Source organism: Phocoena phocoena, chromosome 18, assembly GCF_963924675.1.
Source record: "Phocoena phocoena chromosome 18, mPhoPho1.1, whole genome shotgun sequence".
Classification (NCBI taxonomy): Eukaryota; Metazoa; Chordata; class Mammalia; order Artiodactyla; family Phocoenidae; genus Phocoena; species Phocoena phocoena.
In genome coordinates, this window is record NC_089236.1 from 25,633,811 (window position 1) to 25,658,819 (window position 25,009).

A 25,009-nucleotide genomic window follows, 5' to 3' on the forward strand; every position below is an offset into this window, starting at 1 on the left:
CACCAGTTTCAGTGGTCACATCCGGAACCGCAGATGTTAGAGTTTAGGAGGGGTGAACAACGGATCCACCTGAGACTTTAACCTGCCATTAGCTATTTTATTTTTTCTCATTCATTTATTCACTCATTCATTCATTCACTCACTCATTTGACAAATATTTCTTCGACAGTGACTCTGCCCATTCTGGGCCCGAGGAATGATTTTTTTTTAATTTAATTTTATTTATTTTTTTATACAGCAGGTTCTTGGTAGTCATCCATTTTATACACATCATTGTACACACGTCAATCCCATTCACCCAATTCATCACACCAACCCCACCCCCACCCCCACCGCTTTCCCCCCTTGGTGTCCATACATTTGTTCTCTACGTCTGTGTCTCTATTTCTGCGCTGCAAAACGGTTCATCTGTACCATTTTTCTAGGCTCCACATATATGCATTAATATACGATATTTTTTTTCTCTTTCTGACTTACTTCACTCGTATGACAGTCTCTGGATTAATCCATGTCTCTACAAAAACCCAATTTCATTCCTTTTCATGGCTGAGTAATATTCCATTGTATATATGTACCACATCTTCTTTACCCATTAGTCTGTCGATGGGCATTTAGGGTGCTTCTGTGACCTGGCTATTGTAAATAGTGCTGCAGTGAACATTGGAGTGCATGTGTCTTTTTAAAAAAATATTTATTTATTTTGGCTGCGCTGGGTCTTATTTGCGGCGCGCAGGACCTTTGTTGTGGCATGTGGGCTTCTTAGTTGTGGCATGCGAAATCTTAGTTGCAGCATGCATGTGGGATCTAGTTCCCCAACCAGGGATCGAACCCGGGCCGCCTGTATTGGGAGTGCAGAGTCTTACCCACTGGACCACCAGGGAAGTCTCTCATGTGTCTTTTTGAATTATGGTTTTCTCTGGGTATATGCCCAGTGGTGGGATTGCTGGGTCACAAGGTAATTCTATTTTTAGTTTTTTAAGGAACCTCCATGCTGTTCTCCATAGTGGCTGTATCAATTTACATTCCCACTAACAGTGCAAGAGGGTTCCCTTTTCTCCACACCTTCTCCAGCATTTGTTGTTTGTAGATTTTCTGATGATGCCCATTCTAACTGGTGTGAGGTGATACCTCATTGTAGTTTTGATTTGCATTTCTCTATTAATTAGTGATGTTGATCAGCTTTTCATGTGCTTCTTGTCCATCTGTATGTCTTCTTTGGAGAAATGTCTATTTAGGTCTCCTCCCCATTTTTTGATTGGGTTGTTTATTTTTTTAAAATTGAGCTGCATAAGCTGCTTATATATTTTGGAGACTAATCCTTTGTCCATTGATTCATTTGCAAATACTTTCTCCCATTCTGGGGGTTGTCTTTTCGTCTTGTTTGTAGTTTCCTTTGCTTTGCAAAAGCTTTTAAGTTACATTAGGTGCGATTTGTTTATTTTTGTTTTTATTTCCATTACTCTAGGAGGTGGATCAAAAAAGATCTTGCTGTGATTTATGTCAAAGAGTGTTCTTCCTATGTTTTCCTCTAAGAGTTTTACAGTGTCTGGTCTTACATTTAGGTCTCTAATCATTTTGAGTTTATTTTTGTGTATGATGTTAGGGAGTGTTCTAATTTCATTCTTTTACATGTAGCTGTCCAGTTTTCCCAGCACCACTTATTGAGGAGACTGTCTTTTCACCATTGTATATCCTTGCCCCCTTGTCGTATATTAGTTGACCATAGGTGCGTGGGTTTATCTCTGGGCTTTCTATTCCTGTTCCATTGATCTATATTTCTGTTTTTGTGCCAGTACCGTATTGTCTTGATTACTGTAGTTTTGTAGTATAGTCTGAAGTCAGGGAATCTGATTCCTCCAGCTCCATTTTTTCCCGTCAATACTGCTTTGGCTATTTGGGATCTATTGTGTCTCCATACAAATTTTAAGATTTTTGTTCTAGTTCTGTAAAAAATGCCATTGGTAATTTGATAGGGATTGCATTGAATCTGTAGATTGCTTTGGGTAGTATAGTCATTTTCACAATATTGATTCTTCCAATCCAAGAACATGGTATATCTCTCCATCTGTTGGTATCATCTTTAATTTCTTTCATCAGTGTCTTATAGTTTTCTGCATACAGGTCTTTTGTCTCCCTAGGTAGGTTAATTCCTAGGAATTTTATTCTTTTTATTGCAATGGTAAATGGGAGTGTTTACTTAATTTCTCTTTCAGATTTTTCATCATTAGTGTATAGGAATGCCAGAGATTTCTGTGCATTAATTTTGTATCCTGCAACTTTACCAAATTCATTGATTAGCTCTAGTAGTTTTCTGGTGACATCTTTAGGATTCTCTATGTATAGTATCATGTCATCTGCAAACAGGGACAGTTTTACTTCTTCTTTTCTAATTTGTATTCTTTTATTTCTTTTTCTTCTCTGATTGCCATGGCTGGGACTTCCAAAACAATGTTGAATTATAGTGGTGAGAGTGGACATCCTTGTCTTGTTCCTGATCATAGAGGAAATGCTTTCTGTTTTTCACCATTGAGAATGATGTTTGCTGTGTGTTTGTCATTTATGGCCTTTATTATGTTGAGGTAGGTTCCCTCTAGGCCCACTTTCTGGAGAGTTTTTATTATAAATGGGTGTTGAATTTTGTCAAAAGCTTTCTCTGCATCTATTGAGATGATCATGTGGTGTCTCTCCTTCAGTTTGTTAATATGGTGTATCACATTGATTGATTTGCATATATTGAAGAATCCTTGCATCCCTGGGATAAATCCCACTTGATCATGGTGTATGATCCTTTTAATGTGTTGGATTCTGTTTGCTAGTATTTTGTTGAGGATTTTTGCATCTTTGTTCATCAGTGATATTGGTCTGTAATTTTCTTTTTTTGTAGTATCTTTGTCTGGTTTTGGTATCATGGTGATGGTGGCCTCATAGAATGAGTTTGAGAGTCGTCCTTCCTCTGCAATTTTTTGGAAGAGTTTGAGAAGGAAGGGTGTTAGCTCTTCTCTAAATGTTTGACAGAATTCACCTGTGAAGCCATCTGGTGCTGGACTTTTGTTTGTTGGAAGATTTTTAATCACAGTTTCAATTTCATTACTTGTGATTGGTCTGTTCATATTTTCTATGTCTTCTATGTCTTTCTATGTGATTGGTTCAGTCTTGGAAGGTTGTGCTTTTCTAAGAATTTGTCCATTTCTTCCAGGTTGTCCATTTTATTGGCATAGAGTTGTTTGTAGTAGTCTCTTAGGATGCTTTGTATTTCTGAGGTGTCTGTTGTAAGTTCTCCTTTTTCAATTCTAGTTTTATTGATTTGAGTCCTCTCCCTCTTTTTCTTGATGAGTCTGGCCAATGGTTTATCAATTTTGTTTATCTTCTCAAAGAATCAGCTTTTAGTTTTATTGATCTTTGCTATTGTTTTCTTTGTTTCTTTTTCATTTATTTCTGCTCTTTTATTTATTTCTTTACGATTTCTTTCCTTCTGCTAACTTTGGGTTTTGTTTGTTCTTCTTTCTGTATTCCTTTAGGTGTAAGGTTAGATTGCTTATTTGAGATTTTTCTGTTTCTTGAGGTAGGCTTGTATAGCTGTAAACTTCCTTCTTAGAACTGCTTTTGCTGCATCCCATAGGTTTTTTTTTTTTTTTTTTTTTTTTTTTTGTGGTATGCGGACCTCTCACTGTTGTGGCCTCTCCCGTTGCGGAGCACAGGCACTGGATGCGCAGGCTCAGAGGCCATAGCTTATGGGCCCAGCCGCTCTGCAGCACGTGGGATCATCCCAGACCAAGGCACGAACCCATGTCCCCTGCATCGGCAGGTGGACTCTCAACCACTGCGCCACCAGGGAAGCCCTCCCATAGGTTTTTGATCATCGTTTTTTCATTGTCATTTGTCTCTAGGTAATTTTTGAGTTTCTCTTTGATTTTTTCAGTGATCTCTTGGTTATTTAGTAACGTACTGTTTAGCCTCCATGTGTTTGTGTTTCTTACGGTTTTTTCCCCTGTAATTGATTTCTTTTTAACATCTTTATTGGAGTATAATTGCTTTACAATTGTGTGTTAGTTTCTTCTTTATAACAAAGTGAATCAGTTATACATATACATATTTCCCCATAACCCTTCCTTCTTGAGTGTCCCTCCCTCCCGTCCTCCCTATCCCACCCCTTTAGGTGGTCACAAAGCACTGAGCTGATCTCCCTGTGCTATGTGGCTTCTTCCCTCTAGCTATCGGTTTTACATTTGGTAGTGTATATATGTCCCTGTAATTGATTTCTAATCTCATAGAATTGTGGTCAGAAAAGATGCTTGATATGATTTCAATTTTCTTAAATTTACTGAGGCTTGATTTGTGACCCAAGATGTGATCTATCCTGGGAAATGTTCCGTGAGCTCTTAAGAAGAAAGAGTAATCTGCTGTTTTTGGATGGAATGTCCTATAAATATCAATTAAATCTAACTGGTCTATTGTGTCATTTAAAGCTTGTGTTTCCTTATTAATTTTCTGTTTGGATGATCTGTCCATTAGTGTAAGTGGGGTGTTAAAGTCCCCTACTATGAATGTGTTACTGTTGATTTCCCCTTTTATGGCTGTTAGTATTTGCCTTATGTATTGAGGTGCTCCTGTGTTGGGTGCATAAATATTTACAATTGTTATATCTTCTTCTTGGATTGATCCCTTGATCATTATGTAGTGTCCTTCCTTGTCTCTTGTAACATTCTTTATTTTAAAGTCTATTTTATCTGATATGAGTATTGCCACTCTAGCTTTCTTTTGGTTTCCATTTGCATGGAACATCTTTTTCCATCCCTTCACTTTCAGTCTGTATGTGTCCCTAGGTCTGAAGTGGGTCTCTTGTAGACAGCATATATATGGGTCTTGTTTTTGTATCCATTCAGCAAGCCTGTGTCTTTTGGTTGGAGCATTTAATCCATTCACGTTTAAGGTAATTATTGATATGTATGTTCCTATTATCATTTTCATAGTTGTTTTGGGTTATTTTTGTAGGTCTTTTTCTTCCCTGTGTTTCCCACTTAGAGAAGTTCCTTTAGCATTTGTTGTAGAACTGGTTTGGTGGTGCTGAATTCTCTTAGCTGTTGCTTGTGTGTAAAGCTTTTGATTTCTCCATCAAATCTGAATGAGATCCTTTCTGGGTAGAGTAATCTTGGTTGTAGGTTCTTCCCTTTCATCACTTTAAGTATATCATGCCACTCCCTTCTGGTTTGTAGAGTTTCTGCTGAGAAATCAGCTGTTAACCTTATGGGAGTTCCCTTGTATGTTATTTGTCATTTTTCCCTTGTTGCTTTCAATAAGTTTTCTTTGTCTTTAATTTTTGTCATTTTGATTACTATGTGTCTCGGCGTGTTTCTCCTTGGGTTTATCCTTTATGGGACTCTCTGCACTTCCTGGACTTGGGTGGCTATTTCCTTTCCCATGTTAGGGAAGTTTTTGACTATAATCTCTTCAAATATTTTCTCAGGTCCTTTCTCTCTCTCTTCTCCTTCTGGGACCCTTATAATGCAAATGTTGTTGTGTTAAATGTTGTCCCAGAGTTCTCTTAGGCTGTCTTCACTTCTTTTCATTCTTTTTTCTTTATTCTGTTCCACAGCAGTGAATTCCACCATTCTGTCTTCCAGGTCACTTATCCATTCTTCTGCCTCAGTTATTCTGCTATTGATTCCTTCTAGTGTATTTTTCATTTCAGTTATTGTGTTGTTCATCTCTGTTTGTTTGTTCTTTAATTCTTCTAGATCTTTGTTAAACATTTCTTGCATCTCCTCAATCTTTGCCTCCATTCTTTTTCCGAATGGAGATCGGAATCATCTTCACTATCATTATTCTGAATTCTTTTTCTGGAAGCTTGCCTATCTCCAATTCATTTACTTGTTTTTCTGGGGTTTTATCTTGTTCCTTCATCTGGTTCATGGCCGTCTGCCTTTTCATCTTGTCTATCTTTCTGTGAATGTGGTTTTTGTTCCACAGGCTGCAGGACTGTAGTTTTGCTTGCTTCTGCTCTCTGCCCTCTGATGGATGAGGGTATCTAAGAGGCTTGTGTAAATTTCCTGATGGGAGGGACTGGTGGTGGGTAGAGCTGGCTGTTGCTCTGGTGGGTAAAGCAGTAAAACTTTAATCTTCTTGTCTGCTGTTGGGTGGGGCTGGGTTCCCTCCCTGTTGGTTGTTTGGCCTGAGTCAACCCAACACTGGAGCTTACTCAGGCTCTTTTGTGGGGCTAATGGTGAACTCTGGGAGGGCTTGCTCCAAGGAGTACTTCCCAGAACTTCTGCTGCCAGTGTCCTTGTCCTCACGGTGAGACACAGCCACCCCCTGCCTCTGCAGGAGACCCTCCAACACTAGCAGGTAGGTCTGGTTCAGTCTCCCCTGGGGTCACTGCTCCTTCCCCTGGGTCCCGATGTGCACACTACTGTGTGTGCCCTCCAAGAGTGGAGTCTCTGTTCCCCACTCCTGCCTAAGTCCTGCAATCAAATCCCACTAGACTTCAAAGTCTGATTCTCTAGGAATTCCTCCTCTTGTTGCCAGACCCCCAGGTTGAGAAGCCTGATGTGGGGCTCAGAACCTTCACTCCAGTGGGTGGACTACTGTGGTATAAGTGTTCTCCAGTTTGTGAGTCACCCACCCAGCAGTTATGGGATTTGATTTTACTGTGATTGCACCCCTCCTACCATCTCATTGTGGCTTCTCCTTTGTCTTTGGATGTGGGGTATGTTTTTTGGTGAGTTCCAGTGTCTTCCTGTCCATGATTGTTCAGCAGTTAGTTGTGATTCTGCTGTTCTCACAAGAGGGAGTGAAAGCATGTCCTTCTACTTTGCCATCTTGAACCAATCCTGAGGAAAGATCTTGGTTCTGTTCCTGACTCCAGGAGTTTGTGGTTGTTTCAAATCCCAGGATGTGGCGGTGACTCACCTCGACTTTAGACTTTCTCTCCCTGCATCTCAGTTGCTGGAATGGACCACGTCTCTGATTTCTCAGAGCCTGGGGATTCAGGTTTGTCAAGGCTTGGTTCTCCTGGGTATGGAAAGTTTCTCTGTGCGTTTAGTGACGTTGCATTGCCTGTAGGTGGCGAAATCAAGTGTGTGGATTCCGTACTAGAGAAGACAGTCTTTCATCTTTCACCTTGTAGAGGTCCGGCACGGTATGTCAGAGCCCCCAGAGGGTAAGGACCATATTTGATTCATCTTTGCTTTCTCAGTTTCAGTTACAAAGCCGAGCGTGTAGTAGGAGTTTTCAAAATGAACAGAGTGTGAACAGTTCTATCTGCTCAAAGCATATATTTCATTCCAGGATCAATAGGGTCAGCGTCCCAGATGAAGAGACGCTTTAGTGTTCCAGCACATCGTTGGCTTCTGAAATGGAGACGGGAAAGAGCGAGTCATCAGCTCCCCATGTATGCAGCCAGGCTGGATGTGGTCGGACTTGCCACACAGCACAGCTCATGTTCTCTGTTCTGCGGAAAGTCGTGGGTGAGGTGTGGACTCTTAACTGCAGGTGGCAGTTGGCAAGAACTGGTCTCATGCTGAGACTGATCAGAAGTTTGGGGACAAAAATGGTCACTGGTGTGGAATCCCTTCTACACATCTCCCTCCGGAACCAGGATTTTACTTGTTCGAAAAATAGCCTATGAGATTCTGTTCTGGTTATTGAGCATATAATTGTGCAAAACAGGCAAAAATTCATGCCTTCGTGGGGCATTTCATAGAGCGTTTGTGCCAGGGTGTATATGTATGATCAGTAAAATAAGTGCTTATAGAGTACATTAGAAAGTGACAAATGCATAAAGCAGGGAAGGGGATGAGGATGCTGGGGTGGGGGCTATTTTCAATAGGGAGGGAAGTCTAATGGAAAAGGTCACATTGGAGGAAAAGATCTGAAGCTGGTGAGGGAACTAGCCATGTGGATTTCTGGGGGAAGAATAGTCCAGACAGAGGGAACAGGAATGGTGAAGCCTGAAGCGGGTTGTGCCTGCTGTTCAGGGGTCATCAAGGGGACCAGTGTGGCCAGAGGGGAGGGAGGCAGACTAGGCAGGGCCTTTTAGGGAAGGGGAGAAGCAAAGTATCATCCACACATCTCTCTGTACTCCGCACTTACCAAATCTCTTCAGCTCGTTTGAGAGCCTACACAGGTCAGTCGTCAGGGAATCTGAATCAAAATCTGCCTCAAAAGAACAAAAGGCAGTCACTGGCCAAAGATGAGGATAGAACACTGAGATTTCTCTGCTCTGAGTCTGGTGCTGTATGGGTCAGGGGCCGAGAAGGAAGCATGGCACCTTAAATTAGGTGCCTTGGGAATTTGATAAAGGTACTATTTACAAAGAGGAGGGTAGAGTGTAGGGAGAGCAAGAAAGGGCAGTGCAGTGTCCAAGGGGACAGCACCGGAGATATCACCACCCCCAGGCATGAAGGAGCACCAGTGAGAACAGCTGTATGGAGAGTCCCCTTCGGCTGAGCGTAGGGTTAGTCTGCAGTGACCCACACAAGAGAGTGGAAGTAACACAAGCCCACCCTCATTCTCTTCTTTCCTTCTGGTGCTTCCCAAGGGCTGACTTCCACTGGAAACCAGAGGGCAAGGGACCTCGTTGATGTAGTCTCCATGGGAAAGAACTGCTGTTCACAGAGATGGGTGGAGGGGGATGCAGAGTGGATCCGAAGGAGTGAATGGAAGACATCTGGCACAGACACAGAGGGCTAGAGAGAGAGAAGGGGAGACACGGGATGGTGTAGAAAGAGAGCCTGAGAAACCACAGCCTCTTTGCCAAAGCAAGGTGGCCTGTTCAGGATGCTGCTCAGAAGCCAGGCTGCCTGAGGTAGTCCCACTCCTGCCCCGGGAGGTCCACCCACTGTCAGCTGTCAGCTCCCTTTGGATTGATGCTGAGCCATGGAGCGTGACTGTCCAGGGCCCCCAGCTGCCCGTTATTTATAAACAACAACCAGGGCACTTGTTTGTGCCCACAATGGGAGGTGGAAGACTTACACCCCCTTTTAAAAGTTAACTTAATGTTTAAAGGTAAAAATTGTGTGTATTTAAGGTGTACAACGTGACGATTTGATATGCATATACACGGTGAAATGATTACCGCAGTCAAGCCTATTTACTTATCATCTCCTCACATAGTTATCTTTTTGTTTTGTTTTTTTTGTGGTAAAAGCAACTGAAACTACTCTCTTAGCAAATTTCCAGTATTCAATACTGTGTTATTAACTATACTGGTTCTGCTGTGCACTAGATATCGAGGCTTATTGAGGGGTGTTGCTGGCATGAAGGCAGAGCCTTATTCCCAGTCACGGTGGGACCAGACCCAGCCCGTTCAGCAGGGCTGCAGTTGACTACGCTGTTTCAGTTAACGTGATATAACCTCGAACATTCCAGAGGCAGGACAGCAGAGCCTCAGAGCTGCAGGTGCTGGAGGATATATTTATTAAAATAAATTTATTTATTTATTATTTTTGGCTGTATTGGGTCTTTGTTGCTGCATGCTGGCTTTCTGTAGTTGCGGCGAGCGGGAGCTACTCTTTGTTGCCGTGTGCGGGCTTCTCATTGTGGTGGCCTCTCTTGTTGCGGAGCACGGGCTCTAGGCACTCAGGCTCAGGCTTCAGTAGTTGTGGCATGCGGGCTCAGTAGTTGTGGCACGCAGGCTCAGTAGTTGTGGCTCGCGGGCTCTAGAGTGCAGGCGCAGTAGTTGTGGTGCATGGGGCTTAGTTGCTCCGCGGCATGTGGGATCTTCCCGGACCAGGGCTTGAGCCTGTGTCCCCTGCATTAGCAGGTGGAATCTTTTTTTTTTTTTAATTTTTTTTTTTTTTTAGCAGGTGGATTCTTTTTTTTTATTTTTTTTTATTTTTTTTTTTATTTTTTATTTATTTATTTATTTATTTTTTAAACATCTTTATTGGGGTATAATTGCTTTACAATGGTGTGTTAGTTTCTGCTTTACAACAAAGTGAATCAGCTATACATATACATATGTTCCCATATGTCTTCCCTCTTGCGTCTCCCTCCCTCCCACTCTCCCCATCCCACCCTTCCAGGCTGTCACAAAGCACCGAGCTAATATCCCTGTGCCTTGCGGCTGCTTCCCCCCAGCTATCTACCTTACTACGTTTAGCAGGTGGATTCTTAACCACTGTGCCACCAGGGAAGTCCCTGGAGGATTTACAGTTCCCTACAAACTGTCAATGGCATTAGGTATTGGGCAACGTCTCAATAGCCGTGGATTTGTTTTCTTTGGTTACAGCTCTGACTTTGAAATTGACGATATGGATGACTGGGAATGTTTCAAATTGCATTACTCCAGGTAGAGCCCCAAATCATTACTATAGCCTGCTGGGCAGTGCGGAACCTGCCCCCTGCCTGCCTTGCCCCATTCATCTTGTGGCTCTCCCCTTGTTCCCTGCGCCCTTGCCACCCTGGATCCTTATTTCAGGGCCTCCAAGGGCCACATTCCTTTCCACCTCTTGCCCTGCCCCTCTGATTCCCTCTGTCTCCTGTAGCCACTTTGCTCCTTTATTTCTACTCAGCTCAAAGTCACTTCTTCACGGAAGCCTTCCCTGACATTCCCGACTGGGCTATCTCATCACTTGCATGAGCTCGTAGCATCTTTCCCATCTGATACTTCTCACAATTGTAATTACATTGTTAATTGAAGAACTCTTTGTTTAATGTCTTGCCCTTCCTCCCCACTAGATGCCAAGCTCTGATTTGCTGCTGCCCAATGTCTGTGCCTAGAAGATGCTCCGTAAATATATCAGGGAATTATTGACCAAAAGCTAAAAATGAGTTAGGAGCGGGTGTACCCACACTGCACAGAAGAAAAATAAAAAGAGGCATAAGTTAGAAAGGACATGCTTGCCTGCCCTCTCCCCCATCCCATCCTTTTTTGGTCCTGGGAATGAGTTGCAGTCAGAGGCAGCAATAGAAAGCATGGAAACGGGAAACAGACACAGGCAGAGTTTACCAATCAATTCTCCAGACACCTGGGGATGATGAAGAAAAGCCATTGTGAGATGTCTCAACACTGATCTCATGCTCTCCAGCAAAAGAAAATTCAGTCAGACAGTATCTGCCGAAGAAAACTTAAAAACTGAGAATAGTAAGCTGCCTGCTCTACTGACTGACTTGCAAAGGTCTGGGCTTGAGGCCTGAAATGATAACAGGTTCAGGCCATCAGAAATTATTTTAACTGGCATCCTGACATCTGGGGGATTCAAGAGCCAGCAAAACAAAAAGGGCTATTAATGAAATGTTTGTAGCTTTCTCCTCCATCAAAACAACAAACACATTAAGGCATGGACATACAGTTAGTAGAATTCACCAGCCCCAAATTACAAAGCAGTCAGGAACAGAGAATAAAAGGGCAGGATTAAAACCTACATCTTTATTTCATGATGCCCGATTTATATTTGTGGGATGGGATGGTCTCTCTGGAAGGGGTCCCATTGTAAACTTGTGCCTGACAGGCTCTAAGAAATAATGCCTGGCCCCGGAGAAGGATAGACTTAAGGTTTATAGAGAGCTGAGAGTAATGATTTGGGGGAACCCACGGAAATGACAAGAGAGAGACTGGTGGAATAAATGAAGAACAGAGTGAGGAAGGGGGTAGGAAGAGGTGATGAGGTTGATGTGGGGAGGGAAGCAGGTAGACAAAGGAGACAAATCTGACTGATGGGTACGTGGCCATTGCACACTCGCTTTCTTCCTTCCTTCCTTTCTTTCTTTCTCTTTCTTTCTTTCTTTCTTTCCTTCTTCCTTTCTTTCTTTTTCTTTCTTTCTTTCATTCTTTCTTCCTTTTCTTCCTTCCTTTCTTTTTCTTTCTTTCTTTCTTTCTCTCTTTCTTTCTTCCTTCCTTCCTTCCTTCCTTTCTTTCTTTCTTTCATTCTTTCTTCCTTCCTTTCTTCCTTTCTTTCTTTCTTCCTTCTTTCCTTCCTTCCTTTCTTTCTTTCTTTCTTTCTTTCTTTCTTTCTTTCTTTCTTCCTTCCTTCCTTCCTTCCTTCCTTTCTTTTTCTTTCTTTCAATCCTCCTTGCCTACTATTCCTTTTTTTTTTTAACCTCTTTTTGGGGGACTGACTGACATACAAAAGCTGCAGATATTTAATGTGTACAACTTGATGTATTTGCAGGGAAGTATACACCTGTGAAACCATCACCACAATCTATGCCGTAAATATCTATCACCTCCAAAAGTTTCCTCTCATCTCTGTTTGTTGTTGTCATTGTTGTATAGTTTTTGTTGTATAGTTTTTGTAGTAAAAGCACTTAACATAAAGTTTATCCCCTTAGCAAAATTTTGAGCATACATTACAGTGTTGCTGGTTGCAGGCCTTGGGTCGTACAGCAGATTTCCAGAACTTCTTCATGTTGGATAACTGAAATTTGCAACCTTTGGTCAACATCTCCTCGTTGCCTCCTCCCCCCAGGCCCTGGAAACCACCATTCTCCTCTTTGCTTCTATGTGTTTGATGAGCAAGTTCTTTTCTTTTCTTTTTTAAAAAAATATTTATTTATTTATTTGGCTGCATCAGGTCCTAGTTGCATCATGCAGGCTCTAGTTTCCTGACCAGGGGTGGAACCCAGGCCCCCTGCTTTGGGAGTGCGGAGTCCTAACCACTGGACCACTAACGAAGTCCCAAGTTCTTTTATTTTTGCTTCAAGTTTTGAGTTAATGTTTAGTCATTGTGATAACGTTATTCCTCCTAGGTTACATTGACCAGCTCCAGGGCTTAGTTTCTAAGAATCAATGAAGAACCTCTCTGTCCTTTCCTGCTATGCTGACTCCTGGGAATGCTCCATGCCCTGATCATTGTCTGGTACAGGCCTGTTTTTCCCAAGCCTGTGGTAGAAAATGCTGAGATTTACAGTAGTTGACACAATAATATACAATAGATTAGAAGATAACATATCATACCATGTACATAATTTTAATACACTGTAATAGAACATAATAGGAGATATATTTTTATATGTTATATGTATTTATATGTAATAAACAATAGAATACATGACTATATACAGTAGAAGATAAAACGCTAAGTTCTATTGTTATTTATCTCAGAGAGTATGTGAAAGGAGGTTCTGATAAATTGAAGATTGTGGTAAACTGAAAGCTGGAATCAGGTCTGGACGCCTACCTCAGCTCAGCAAGCTGTGGTCTGTATGTGTGACTTAAGGAGGTGGTGGTAGAGATTTCTACTCCACAGTTCAAATTCCATAGCCTGTAATTTAATCATGAGCTAGGTTTTTTGTTTTTGTTTTTTTTGGTCTCAAGTCTTCTTAGGAACCATCAACAAAATCCAAACATCCTGGACAGGAGTCAGACTTAGTTTGTATTAGGTGAGCCTGTAATTGTCAGGTGCTGAAGTCCCATGTCCCACTTCTCACTCCTACACACTTTCCCCTTTTTAGTCCTCATATACTACTTCAAACCTGATAATTCTTACTCCCTAATTCTCACATGACAAATTTAATCATCTTACAACAGTATAATCCCATTTACCTTTCTCCCAACCTTTGTCCTATTTTGCCATCTCTTCTACTTCTACATAAATTGTAAATACCACCTCACAGTACAACTATGCTTGAAAGTTTTTTTTCTTCCTCCCTCCCTCCCTCCCTTCCTTCCTTCTTCCTTCCTTCCTTTCTCAGGTCTTAGATGTGGCACGAAGTCTCCAGAGCACGTGGGCTCACTAGTTGCAGTACTTGGGCTCATTAGTTGTGGTGTGCAGGCTTAGCTGCCCTGCGGCATGTGGGATGCTAGTTCCCCGACCAGGAATCAGACTTGCGTCCCCTGCACTGGAAGACAGATTCTCAACCACTGGACCACAAGGAAGTCCCGAAATAGTTTTCTATTAAGGAAATTATGGGAAGAAAATAAAGGAGTGTTTCATGTTTACCCACTTACCAATTCTAGTGCTCTTCATTCCTTCTAATAGATCCAAGTTTCCATCTGGTATCATTTCCCAAGACTACGGAACATCTTCTGGTGTTTCTTTTAGTGTAAGTGTGCTGGCTACAAATTCTCTCAGCTTTCTTTTATCTGAAAATGTCTTTCTTCACTCTGGAAGGATATTTTTGCCTGATACAAAATTTGGGGTTGATCATCTTTTCTTTTCAGTATTTAAAGATTGGATTCCACTGTCTTCTGGCCTCCATTCTTCTTTTTCTTCCTTGCCTCCTCCCTTTTATCTGACAATAACTCAGCCATCATTTATATTATTGTTTCCCTGTTTGTTGGGTCTTTTATTCTCTGACCATTCTCAAAGTTTTCTCTTTATCCTTGATTTTCAACAGTTTGACTATGAAATATAGGCAGACCTCGGAGATACTGCAGGTTTGTTTCTAGACCACTGCAATAAAGTGAATAACACAGTAAAGAGAGTTACTTGAAATTTTTGGTTTCCCGGTGCATGTAGAAGTTATATTTACACTACATTTTAGCCTGTTAAGTGGCAATAGCTTTATGCCTAAAAAACAACATACATACCTTAATTAAAAAATGCTTTATTGCTAAAAATTGCTAACCATCATCTGAGCCTTCAGTGCGTCATAATCTTTTTGCTGGTGGAGGGTCTTGCTTCTGTGTTGGTGGCTGCTGACTGATCAGGATGGTGGTTACTGAAGGTTGGGGTGGCCGTGGTCATTTCTTAAAAGAAGACCACAGTGAAGCTGGCTGCATCGATTGACTCTTCCTTTCATGAACGATTTCTCTATAGCACGCAGTGCTGTGTGATAGCATTTGACCCACAGTAGAACTTCTTTCAAAATTGGAGTCAAGCATCTCAGACCCTGCTGCTGCTTTATCAACTAAGTTTATGTAATAATGTAAACACTATGTTGTCATTTCAACCAACTTCACAGCATCTTCACCAGGAGTAGTTTCCATTTTAAGAAACTACTTTCTTTGCTCATCTATAGGAAGCAACATCCTCATCCATTTAAGTTTTTTTTTTTTGCGGTACGCGGGCCTCTCACTTTTCTTCCCTCTCCCGTTGCGGAGCACAGGCTCCGGACGCGCAAGCTTAGCGGCCATGGCTCACGGGCCCAGCCGCTCCGCGGCATGTGGGATCCTCCCGGACCGGGGCACGAACCTGCGTCCCCTGCATCGGCAGGCGGACTCTCAACCACTGCGCCACCAGGGAAGCCCTCCATTTAAGTTTTATAATGAGATTGCAGCAATTCAGTCCCATCTTCAGGCTCCAGTTATAATTCTACGTCTCTTGCTATTTTTACCACATCTGTAGTTATTTCCTCCACTGAAGTATTGAACCCCTCAAAGTCATCCATGAGGTTTGGAATCAACTTCTTCCAAACTCCTGTTAATGTTGGTATTTTGATCTCTTCCCATGAATCACAAAAGTTTTTAACAGCATTTAGAATGGTGAATACGTTCCAGAAGGTTTTCAATTTACTTTGCCGAGATCCATCAGAGGAATCACTATCTCTGGCAGCTATAGCCGTACAAAATATATTTCTTAAATAATAGTACTTGCAAGTCCAAATGACTCCTTGATCCATGGGCTGCAGAATGGATGTTGTCAGGCATGTAAACATTAATTTCATTGCACCTCTCTATCAAAGTTCTTGGGTGACCAGATGCATTGTCAATGAGCAGTAATATTTTCAAAGGAATCTTTTTTTCTGAGCGGTAGGTCTCAACGATGGACTTAAAATATCTATCATGTTGTCAATAGATGTGCTGTCATCCAGTCTTTGTCATTCAGTTTGTAGAGCACAGGCAGAGGAGTAGATTTGGCATAATTCTTAAGGGCCCTAGGATTTTCAAAATGATAAATGAGCATCGATTTCAACTTAAACTCACCAGCTGCATTAGCTCCTCATGAGAGAGTTAGCCTGTAGTCTGAAGCTTTGAAGCCAGGCGTTGATTTTTCCTCTCTAGCTATAGAAGTCCTCGATGGCATCTTCTTCCAATAGAAGGCTGTTTCGTCTACATAGAGACTCTTGTTTAGTATAGTCACCTTAATTATCTTAGCTAGATCTTCTGGGTAACTTGCTACAGCTTCTACATCAGGACTTGATGCTTCACCTTGCACTTTTGTGTTATGGAGATAGCTTCTTTTCTTCAACCTCATGAACCAACCACTGCTAACTTCAAACTTTTCTTCTGTGGCTTCCTCAACTCCCTCAGCCTTCATAGAATTAAAAAGAGTTAAGACGTTGCTCTGGATGAGGCTTTGTCCTAAGGGAATGTTGTAGCTGGTTCGATCTTCTATCCAGACCACCAAAACTTTCTCCATCTCAGGAATAAGGCTGTTTGGCTTTCTTATCATTTGTATGTTCACTGGAGTAGCACTTTTAACTTCCTTCAGGAACTTCTCCTTTGCATCCACAGCTTGTCTGTTTCACACAAGAGGCCTAGCTTTCAGTCTAACCTGGCTTTTGACATACCTTCCTCACTAAGCTTAGTCATTTTGAGAGATGGGCGACTCTTCCTTTCACTTGAATGCTCAGAGGCCTAATATCAATATTGCTGGGTCTCAGGCAATAGGGAGGCCAAAGGAGAAGGAGACAGATGGGGGAAGAGCCTGTTGGTGGAGCAGTCAGAACACACACATTTATCCATTAAATTTGCTATCCTGTATGTGTATTGTTCGTGGTGCCCTGAAACAATTACAGTAGTAACATCAAAGATCACTGATCACAGATGTCCATAACAAAGATAATAATGCAAAAGTTTGAAATATTGTGAGAATTAATACATTGTGACGCAGAGACACAAAGTGAGCATGCTGTTGGAAAAATGGTGCCAATAGACAGGTTAGACACGGGGCTGCCACAAACCTCCAATCTGTAAAAAAATCCACACAATATCTACAAAGTGCAGTAAAGTGAATTGAAATAAGACGAGGTATGCCTGTATCTATCTGTGGTGTTCTTTGTCTTTATCTTGCTGTGGCTCATTGAGCTTCTTGGATCTTTAAGCTGAAATTTTTCATCAAGTATGGAAAATATTCAACTATTTACTTCTAAGATTAAAAACACATGTGTGCTATTTTAGGCCTGACTATAGGCAATTACAAAGGCTTTTCCGAACAGGTTGCCCTCTTCACCCAGACATGGTGCAAGGCAATGCATTATGGGACCTAAAGGGAGTTGCAACCGAGGACTCTGGCCCCCCAGGCCATACTCTTTGAATATTTGCATTTCTAGCCTGACACCTTCATTCTTAGATCTCTTTATCTTGGGCAGTAGGCCTTCCTCAGGTGCCTCTGCTGAGGTCTCCTTATGAAGGGAAGAGGGAAAAACTTTAAAGACATCTTTCCCCATTCTGACCCAGTGCCCAGTATTTTTCCAGTCCCGGCTTTTCCCTGTCTCCCTTCCCCTGACCTCAAGGTCCATAAAATTGTTGGAGACTTGTGTTAAGGTCTTTCTCCACAGTGAGACAATCTCCATGTCTGCTCTGATCCACCTGACCCTCCACTGCTGTGCCGTTTCATGGGGAAAAATAAAACAAAAGAGAGTTTTTTCCTTTCTCCAGATTTAGCCTCCTGTGTATCCCATCATAGTAAGTGATTAAAGGCTTAACTCTTTCATTTTTGGGCGTATTGCTTTAATCTGCTCTTTGAAAACCTGAGAGCTCAGCTCTCTCTCTCTCCCAGCTCAGCTGTGCTCTGACGTTTCCTCAAATAATCTTCCTGTCCGGAGCTTCCCTGGTGGCGCAGTGGTTAAGAATCTACTCTGCCAATGAAGGGAACATGGGTTCAAAGCCCTGGTCCGGGAAGATCCCACGTGCCGCAGAGCAGCTAAGCCCGTGCGCCACAACTACTGAGCCTGCACTCTAGAGCCTGCGAGCCACAACTACTGAGTCTGCATGCCTAGAGCCTGTACTCTGCAATGAGAGAAGCCACCGTGGTGAGGAGCCCGTGCACCACAATGAAGAGTAGCCCCCGCTCAACACAACTAGAGAAAGCCCACATGCAGGAATGAAGACCCAACACAGCCAAAAATAAATAAATAGATAAATTTATGAAACAAAAAAATCTTCCTGACCCATTATCACCTTCTTCTCCTTATGGGACTCCAATTACACATATGTTAGACTGTTTAATATTGTCCTTGGATCTTTGAGGCCCTGTTCATTTTAACTCAATCTCTTTTTTCTCTTTCTTCTTCAAATTGGATAATTTCTATTGATTTATCTTCAAGTTAACTGAATTTCTCTTCTGCCACTTTCAATTTGCTGAAGCCAGTGCAGTGAATTTTTCATTTCTGTTATTGTACTTTTCAGTTCTTGAGTTTCCATTTGTTAATGGTTTCCCTTTACTCTGTTGAGATTATATGTCTTTTCATTTATTTATTTATTTATTTATTTTTAAGATCATTTTTATTTATTTTTTAGCGGTACGCGGGCCTCCCACTGTTGTGGCCTCTTCCGCTGCGGAGCACAGGCTCCGGACGCGCACTCCCAACGGCCAAGGCCCACAGGCCCAGCCGCTCCGCGGCACGTGGGATATTCCCGGACCAGGGCACGAACCCACGTCCCCCGCATCGGCAGGCGGACTCTCAACCACTGCGCCACCAGGGAAGCCCTCTTTTCATTTATTAAAACCATGTTTTCCTTTATGATTTGGATGTATCTTCCTTTAATTCTTTGAATATATTTATAACAGTTTCTTTGTCTCATAAACTACTTATGTGGAATACTTCCAGTCTGGCTTCTACTACCTGCTTTTTTTTCTTTGCTATGTATTACATTTCAGTTTGTATGTATGTGTGTGTGTGTATGTGTGTGTGTGTGTGTGTGTGTGTGTGTGTGTGTGTGTGTGATTGAATACTGGATGTTGTGGGTTAATCAGTGTTGAGACTGGGTATTGTGATATTCCTCTGTTGGTTTTTGTTTTAGCAGGTAGCAGGATTACCAGCAGATCACCTTGAACTTGGGTGAGGCTTGGTTTTGAACTTGCCTAAGGCTTGGTTTTATGCTTTCTTGGGTGAAAATATATCTGTGAAAATCTCAGCGTGTTTTCAAAGCATAAAAATTGTAACTTGTTGGACTCAACAGCCAATCACTGTTTCTTCTGGTTTTAGACTTTGGTATGGCAGGTTTTTGGTAAGGCTTACTCTGGGGCATGATTCTTATTCCTGAGGAGTAGTATTTCTGGTGTCTCAGCTGGGTGCCTGGGCTGTGAACAGGTATTATTAAGGTCTCTCCACACTTGCTGACAACATCCCCCAACTCTGCTTATGCTCTGGTATTTCTATTCTGCTCGTAACTCCAGAATAGCCAAATTCTGGTTCCCCTTATCTAAACTCTCCCTGCCCGTGTGTAGTTCAGTCCCTGGCTAAGCACGTGTAGAGATCCCCACATGGACTTCTGAGGACCCCTCTGCGTAGCTTCTTCAACAATGCCTCACCTCATAGAATCCATTCCAGTTGCCCCAAACTCTGACCTCTGCCTACTCAGCTAACTGGAACTTCTGTGCTCTGCTTGGTCTCCAGCTTACTGCCAGCCAGTTAGGAAGTTGTTCCCTGGTGTAGAGCTGGGGACGCAACTTGTGAATTTTCCTTCTCTCAAGAAATCAATTTTGTGATTTTTGTATGTGATTTGTGAAAACAGTTGCATCATATGTTTTGTCTAGTTTTAAGGTGTTTTGACAGGAGGACTAGTCCAGTACTAGTTACAGGAAACAGAAGTCTCCACCATGGATTCTTGAAAAAGGGATAACAAGATGGTGTGGATGGACGATGAGAATGGCTGCCTAACACAAGGCAGCTTGTAGCAGGGAGAGAGCAGGACAGGGAACTCTGCTCAATAATATGGAACAACCTAAATGACAAAAGAATCTGAAAAATAATCAATACATGTATATGTATAACTGAATCACTTTGCTGTACACCTGAAACTAATACAACATTGTTAATCACCTATACTCCAGTGTAAAGTGAAAAGTTAAAAAAAAAAAGACACTGAGTAGGAGGCATTTTCAGTCTTCTAAGCAGAGAACAAAGATCACCTTGAGATTTGCAGAAATACAAACAAACAAAAGGGAAATGCCATGATGGAAAAAGAACTATTGTGAGTTATTGATAAATTGGATGTGAAGAATGAAGAAGAAGGTTACACATGGTGCCAGAAATGCTTTAAAAAAGAGCCCTTATCTCCAGAGACAAATACTGAAATATTTATGGATGAAATGATATAATGTCTGGGATTTGATTCAAAATAATCAAATGTAGAGATGAGGGTGGGAGAGGGTGGGGTATAGGTGAGACCAGACTGACCACGAGATGATAATTATTGAAACTAGATTATGAGTACATGAGGGTGTATTTTGTGAGTTTTTCTACTTTTGTATATATTTGACATCTTCAAATTAAAATTAAAATAAAACAAAACAAAGTGATCAGAGTTATGAAGCTGGGAGGAGTATTGGTGAAGTTGGGAAAAGTTCCCAGTTTTGAGGTAGGGGAAAAAGGGGCTAAGCCAGTGGCTGTTATTAATGTCTAAAACAGGCTTTTATGCAAGAATGTTTTTTAAAAGGGTTTGCTCAAGCTGGCTCATTCTGCTCCTTCAGAAGCGTCACCAAGTGCAGGATGTGTTTGATTATCTGCTTGAGGATGTGAGGCATATGGTCCACGCTGGACAGAGGCTGTGGCATCTACACAGCTCGCGTATCTGCTTCCGGATCCAGTGCTGGCTGCTTATATTCGCTGATACAGCCCTGCGTGGTCAGAGCCCAGACTACAATAGATGGGTTTGGTCGGACTCTGGCACACATCTCCCTGATTGGATCCTGGAATGATTTCTAGAGGCGTTTTGCGCTATTCCCCTTTCCACACTGCCTCCCTGGCCAGCTCTACCTGCCTGGAGCCTCCCTGAATCTTGCTGGTACTCAGCTGCTTCCTTCCATCTAACTGTGGACTCCGTAATTGAGCCCAAGAGAGGAACATGTTCCCACGGCCTAAGGACTTGTAGAAGTAGAGAGACTTTTCTACATGTTAGAAAAAGAAAAAAAAAAAAAAGAAAGAAGAAAAACACACTCACTTTCCTATTTTCTGATTTCTTTTCTCATTTATTCAACACATCCTTTTAGGTGCCAGCTGTGTGCCAAGTTTTGTGTTAAGTGTTGACTGGGGGTTCAAAGGTGATGATTCCTCAAGGATCTACAGCCTGGCAGGGGAAGAGAGACACATAAACAGAGTAAGAAGATCACAAGGGCCATGCTACATGTTTGTACTGGGACCAGAGGGCACACGGAAAAAGTGGACAACCATTACTATTTTCTCTCTCCTTGGGTTTGGGTTTTAATACTGTTCGTGCTATTATGCACAATCTAGTCTTTCTGAATCTCAATTTCCTCTCTTTTTTTTTTTTTTTTTTTTTGCGGTATGCGGGCCTCTCATTGTTGTGGCCTCTCCCGTTGCAGAGCACAGGCTCAGCGGCCATGGCTCATGGGCCCAGCCGCTCCATGGGATCTTCCCGGACCGGGGCCTGACCCCGTGTCGCCTGCATCGGCAGGCAGACTCTCAACCACTGCGCCACCAGGGAAGCCCAATTTTCTCATTTTTGTATAAGGCTAAGTATATGTACTTGCAGTTTTTTTCTTTTTATTAATTTATTTTTATTCATTTATTTTTGGCTGTGTTGGTGCGCACGGGCTTTCTCTAGTTGCGGCAAGCAAGGGCTGCTCTTTATTGCGGTGCGCAGGCTTCTCATTGCAGGTGGCTTCTCTTGTTGCAGAGCACGGGCTCTAGGCACGTGGGCTTCAGTAGTTGTGGCATGTGGGCTCAGTCGTTGTGGCTCGCGGGCTCTAGAGCATAGGCTCAGTAGTTGTGGCGCACAGACTTAGTTGCTCCGCGGCATGTGGGATCTTCCCGGACCAGGGCTGGAACCCGTGTCCCCTGCATTGGCAGGTGGATTCTTAACCACTGTGCCACCAGGGAAGCCCTGTACTTGGCAGTTTTTAAGATGGTCACACTAAAAAAAAATGTCTGAAGGGACTTTGCAAACCGTAGGGACTCATGACAATGATTATCATCTTTCCTTCTTCCCAGGCACACCAACGATAACCATGGACTGGCTTTTCCCAGGCGACAGTCAAGTGGTCATGGTCACCAGCACGCTTAGCCGCCTTAAGGTAAGCTGGGGGCTGCAGCCATTTCCAGGGAAGATGCATAAGTAAGAGGAAACTTCTTTTTTCCATGTAGGTAATAAATCTTCTGTCTATTGACTTTTAAAAGTGTAGAACCAAATGTTTCTTTTGTCTTTTTAATATAAACCACCACCTTAACATTTGTTTTGCTTTACAGTTTACAAAGTCCTTCTAAAGTCATAAATCACTGGTGTCTCATGATAGCTCTTTGACTTAGCAGAATAGATTTCACTTTGACCCTCATTTACAGTTGTGGAAAATGTGGCCCTGAGAAGTTAAATATACTTGCCCAAGATTCATAGCTAGTAGTGGCAGAGCCCGGGACTGAATTCTGGTCTTCTCTTTCCTAATCTTTAAAATGAACACCTCCTCCCTGTAATTTTCTATAGCAGGCCAGGCTCCCCTTTGATGTCTTTAAAAGAAAGTTTCACTGTCTGACTCACTTCACTCAGTATGACAATCTCTATGTCCACCCATGTTGCTGCAAATGGAATTATTTCGTTCTTTTTTATGGCTGAGTAATAAAAGAAAAACAAATATCATGTGATATTGCCTATGTGTGGAATCTAAAAAAAATGGTACAAATGAACTTATCTACAAAACAGAAACAGAGTCACAGATGTAGAAAACAAACTTATGGTTACCAGGGGGAAAAAAGGGGGAGGGATAAATTGGGAGACTGGGATTGACATATACACACTACTATATATAAAATAAATAACTAATAAGGACCTACTGTATAGCACAGGGAACTCTATTCAATGCTCTGTAATGACCTATACGGGAGAAGAATCTAAAAGAGTGTATATATATATATGTACAACTGAATTACTTTGCTGTATACCTGAAACTAATACAACATTGTAAGTCAAGTATACTCCAAAGAATTCTTTTTTAATATTTCAAAATATATTTTTTAAATGTTTAGGAAATTCCTTTTATTTGGACTTATCAGGGCCATCTGAAACCCCCCAGCTCCTTGTGCGGTCACAATAAATCAAACAAATAAATAACCGTCTCCATTGTTTTGTGGATTATTTCCCCATGAGGCAGATGTTTACTTTTTCCAAATGAAAGCTCATTGTTGTCAGGAATATTTAAGAGGCTTAACCTGTCTCCTCTGGCATATGGCGCTGGCTTTTCATGATGAGGCTGGTTGTGTGCGGCAGCAGTTGAAATTGCAAGCCTCTCTCTGAAACTTCATCAGTTAGAACTGCAGAATGTCACTGCTGCCCTAGGTGGGGGCTTGTCTGGGACTCTTCCACCGTGAAAGGGAAAAAAAAGAAAGGCTGTTTCCTTTGGTAGCAAATACTCATATTTTAATGGGTATGATGTCATGAATTATTAAACTATCTTAACTTTAAAGCCCAGCTGAAAGAACACAGAGTGAAGAATGACCTTGAGCCTCTTGAAAAATGGGATTGTTGACTGTGCCTGCAGACTCAAAGATGGATTTCTCCTTTAGTTTATATTTATGCAACTGTGAAACTTGGTCCTTTGTTCTCAGAGAAATCCTCTGTGCAACCGTGTGGAGAAAGTGATTACATTCTAGTGCAGAAGAGCTGTAAAGTTTCTTTCCTCGTGTCTCCTGAAAACTAGAGGGCCAGGCGATCCTTGTGCTGGGGGGGGGGGATGGCCCTGAGGAATGAGATGCTGAATCTTTCAGAAGACGAAAGGAAACAGACAGGCGTTGTGCTTTAAAAAAAAAAGAGCCTAACGTGAGGTTTTTATAAGGAATTTGTGCCTAACCCAGTCCCGTCACAATGCTCTCTTGTTTTGGCTGTAAGGTGAATCAAAGGAAATTAGGGTCCAGGAGGACGAAGATGATCTGTCGGTCCCACTGTAGTGTGACCACGTGACGTGCCCGCCAGCAACTCCGCATAACTAGCGCTGCTGCCCATGGAGCTCATGACGTGATGCAGGATAGGGTCTTTCAAAGCTTTGGGTATAGCCATTCCTAGCTCATTCTCTGGCCACAGGTTGCTGGGCAAAACCACCGATGCTAAGAGTGGGATGAAGTGTCCTTGAGTCTTCCAACGGGTGCTGTGAAGCTGTGTCTACACCCACAGAGACTGGTGACTCAAGTCTCCTTCTCTTTCATCTTTGTAACAGGAGTTCAGTTAACGGTCTTTGTAGACAGGGAAGAAGTATTAGTGGGGAGGGCGGTGGAACCAGTATTTATTGAGAATCTATTAAATGTTTGGTTTTGCCTCATTATGATTCATCATGGAGCTGTGTGGTGTTATCCCCGTTTTACAGGGAAGAAACTGAGGCTCAACGTGTAAGATTTTCAGTACCATACAGTTTTTGACAGGGCTGGGCTTTACCTGAATCTAGATCTGCCGAAAATCAGCAGTTTATGCAAATTCGCCAATCTTACTATGAGGTTTGGGTTTGACTGACTTTTCACTTTCTTCTTGTTTGTTTGTTTGAACTCTTTGGCCATATGCTGATGTCTTCTGTTTGTTCCTCCGGATCCCCTCTCCACCCTCCTCCACTCTGCTCTGTGACCTGGTAGACTGACCTGTCTTCACTGCTTCAAGGGTTACCCTGTTCTTGCGCTTACAGTTGCGTTTGGCCAACGTGAAACACAAACAGGGCATTGGAGGGCAGATAGGTGAGAAATGAGATTGGGGTGTTGATTTCCCCAGTTTTCTCTCTGTTGGGTTCTCTACTGAAGGCCAGGTGGCCCTCTCCATGCAGTTCCCTTTTCTGGGTTTTTTTTTTTTTTTTTTTAGTTGAAATATATTTGCTGTACCATATCATATAAGTTACAGGTGTACGATATAGTGATTCACAATTTGTAAAGGTTATACTCTATTTATAGTTATTGTAAAACATTAGCTATATGTCCCATGTTGTACAATATATTCTTGTAGCTTATTTTATACCTAATAATTTGTACCTCTTAC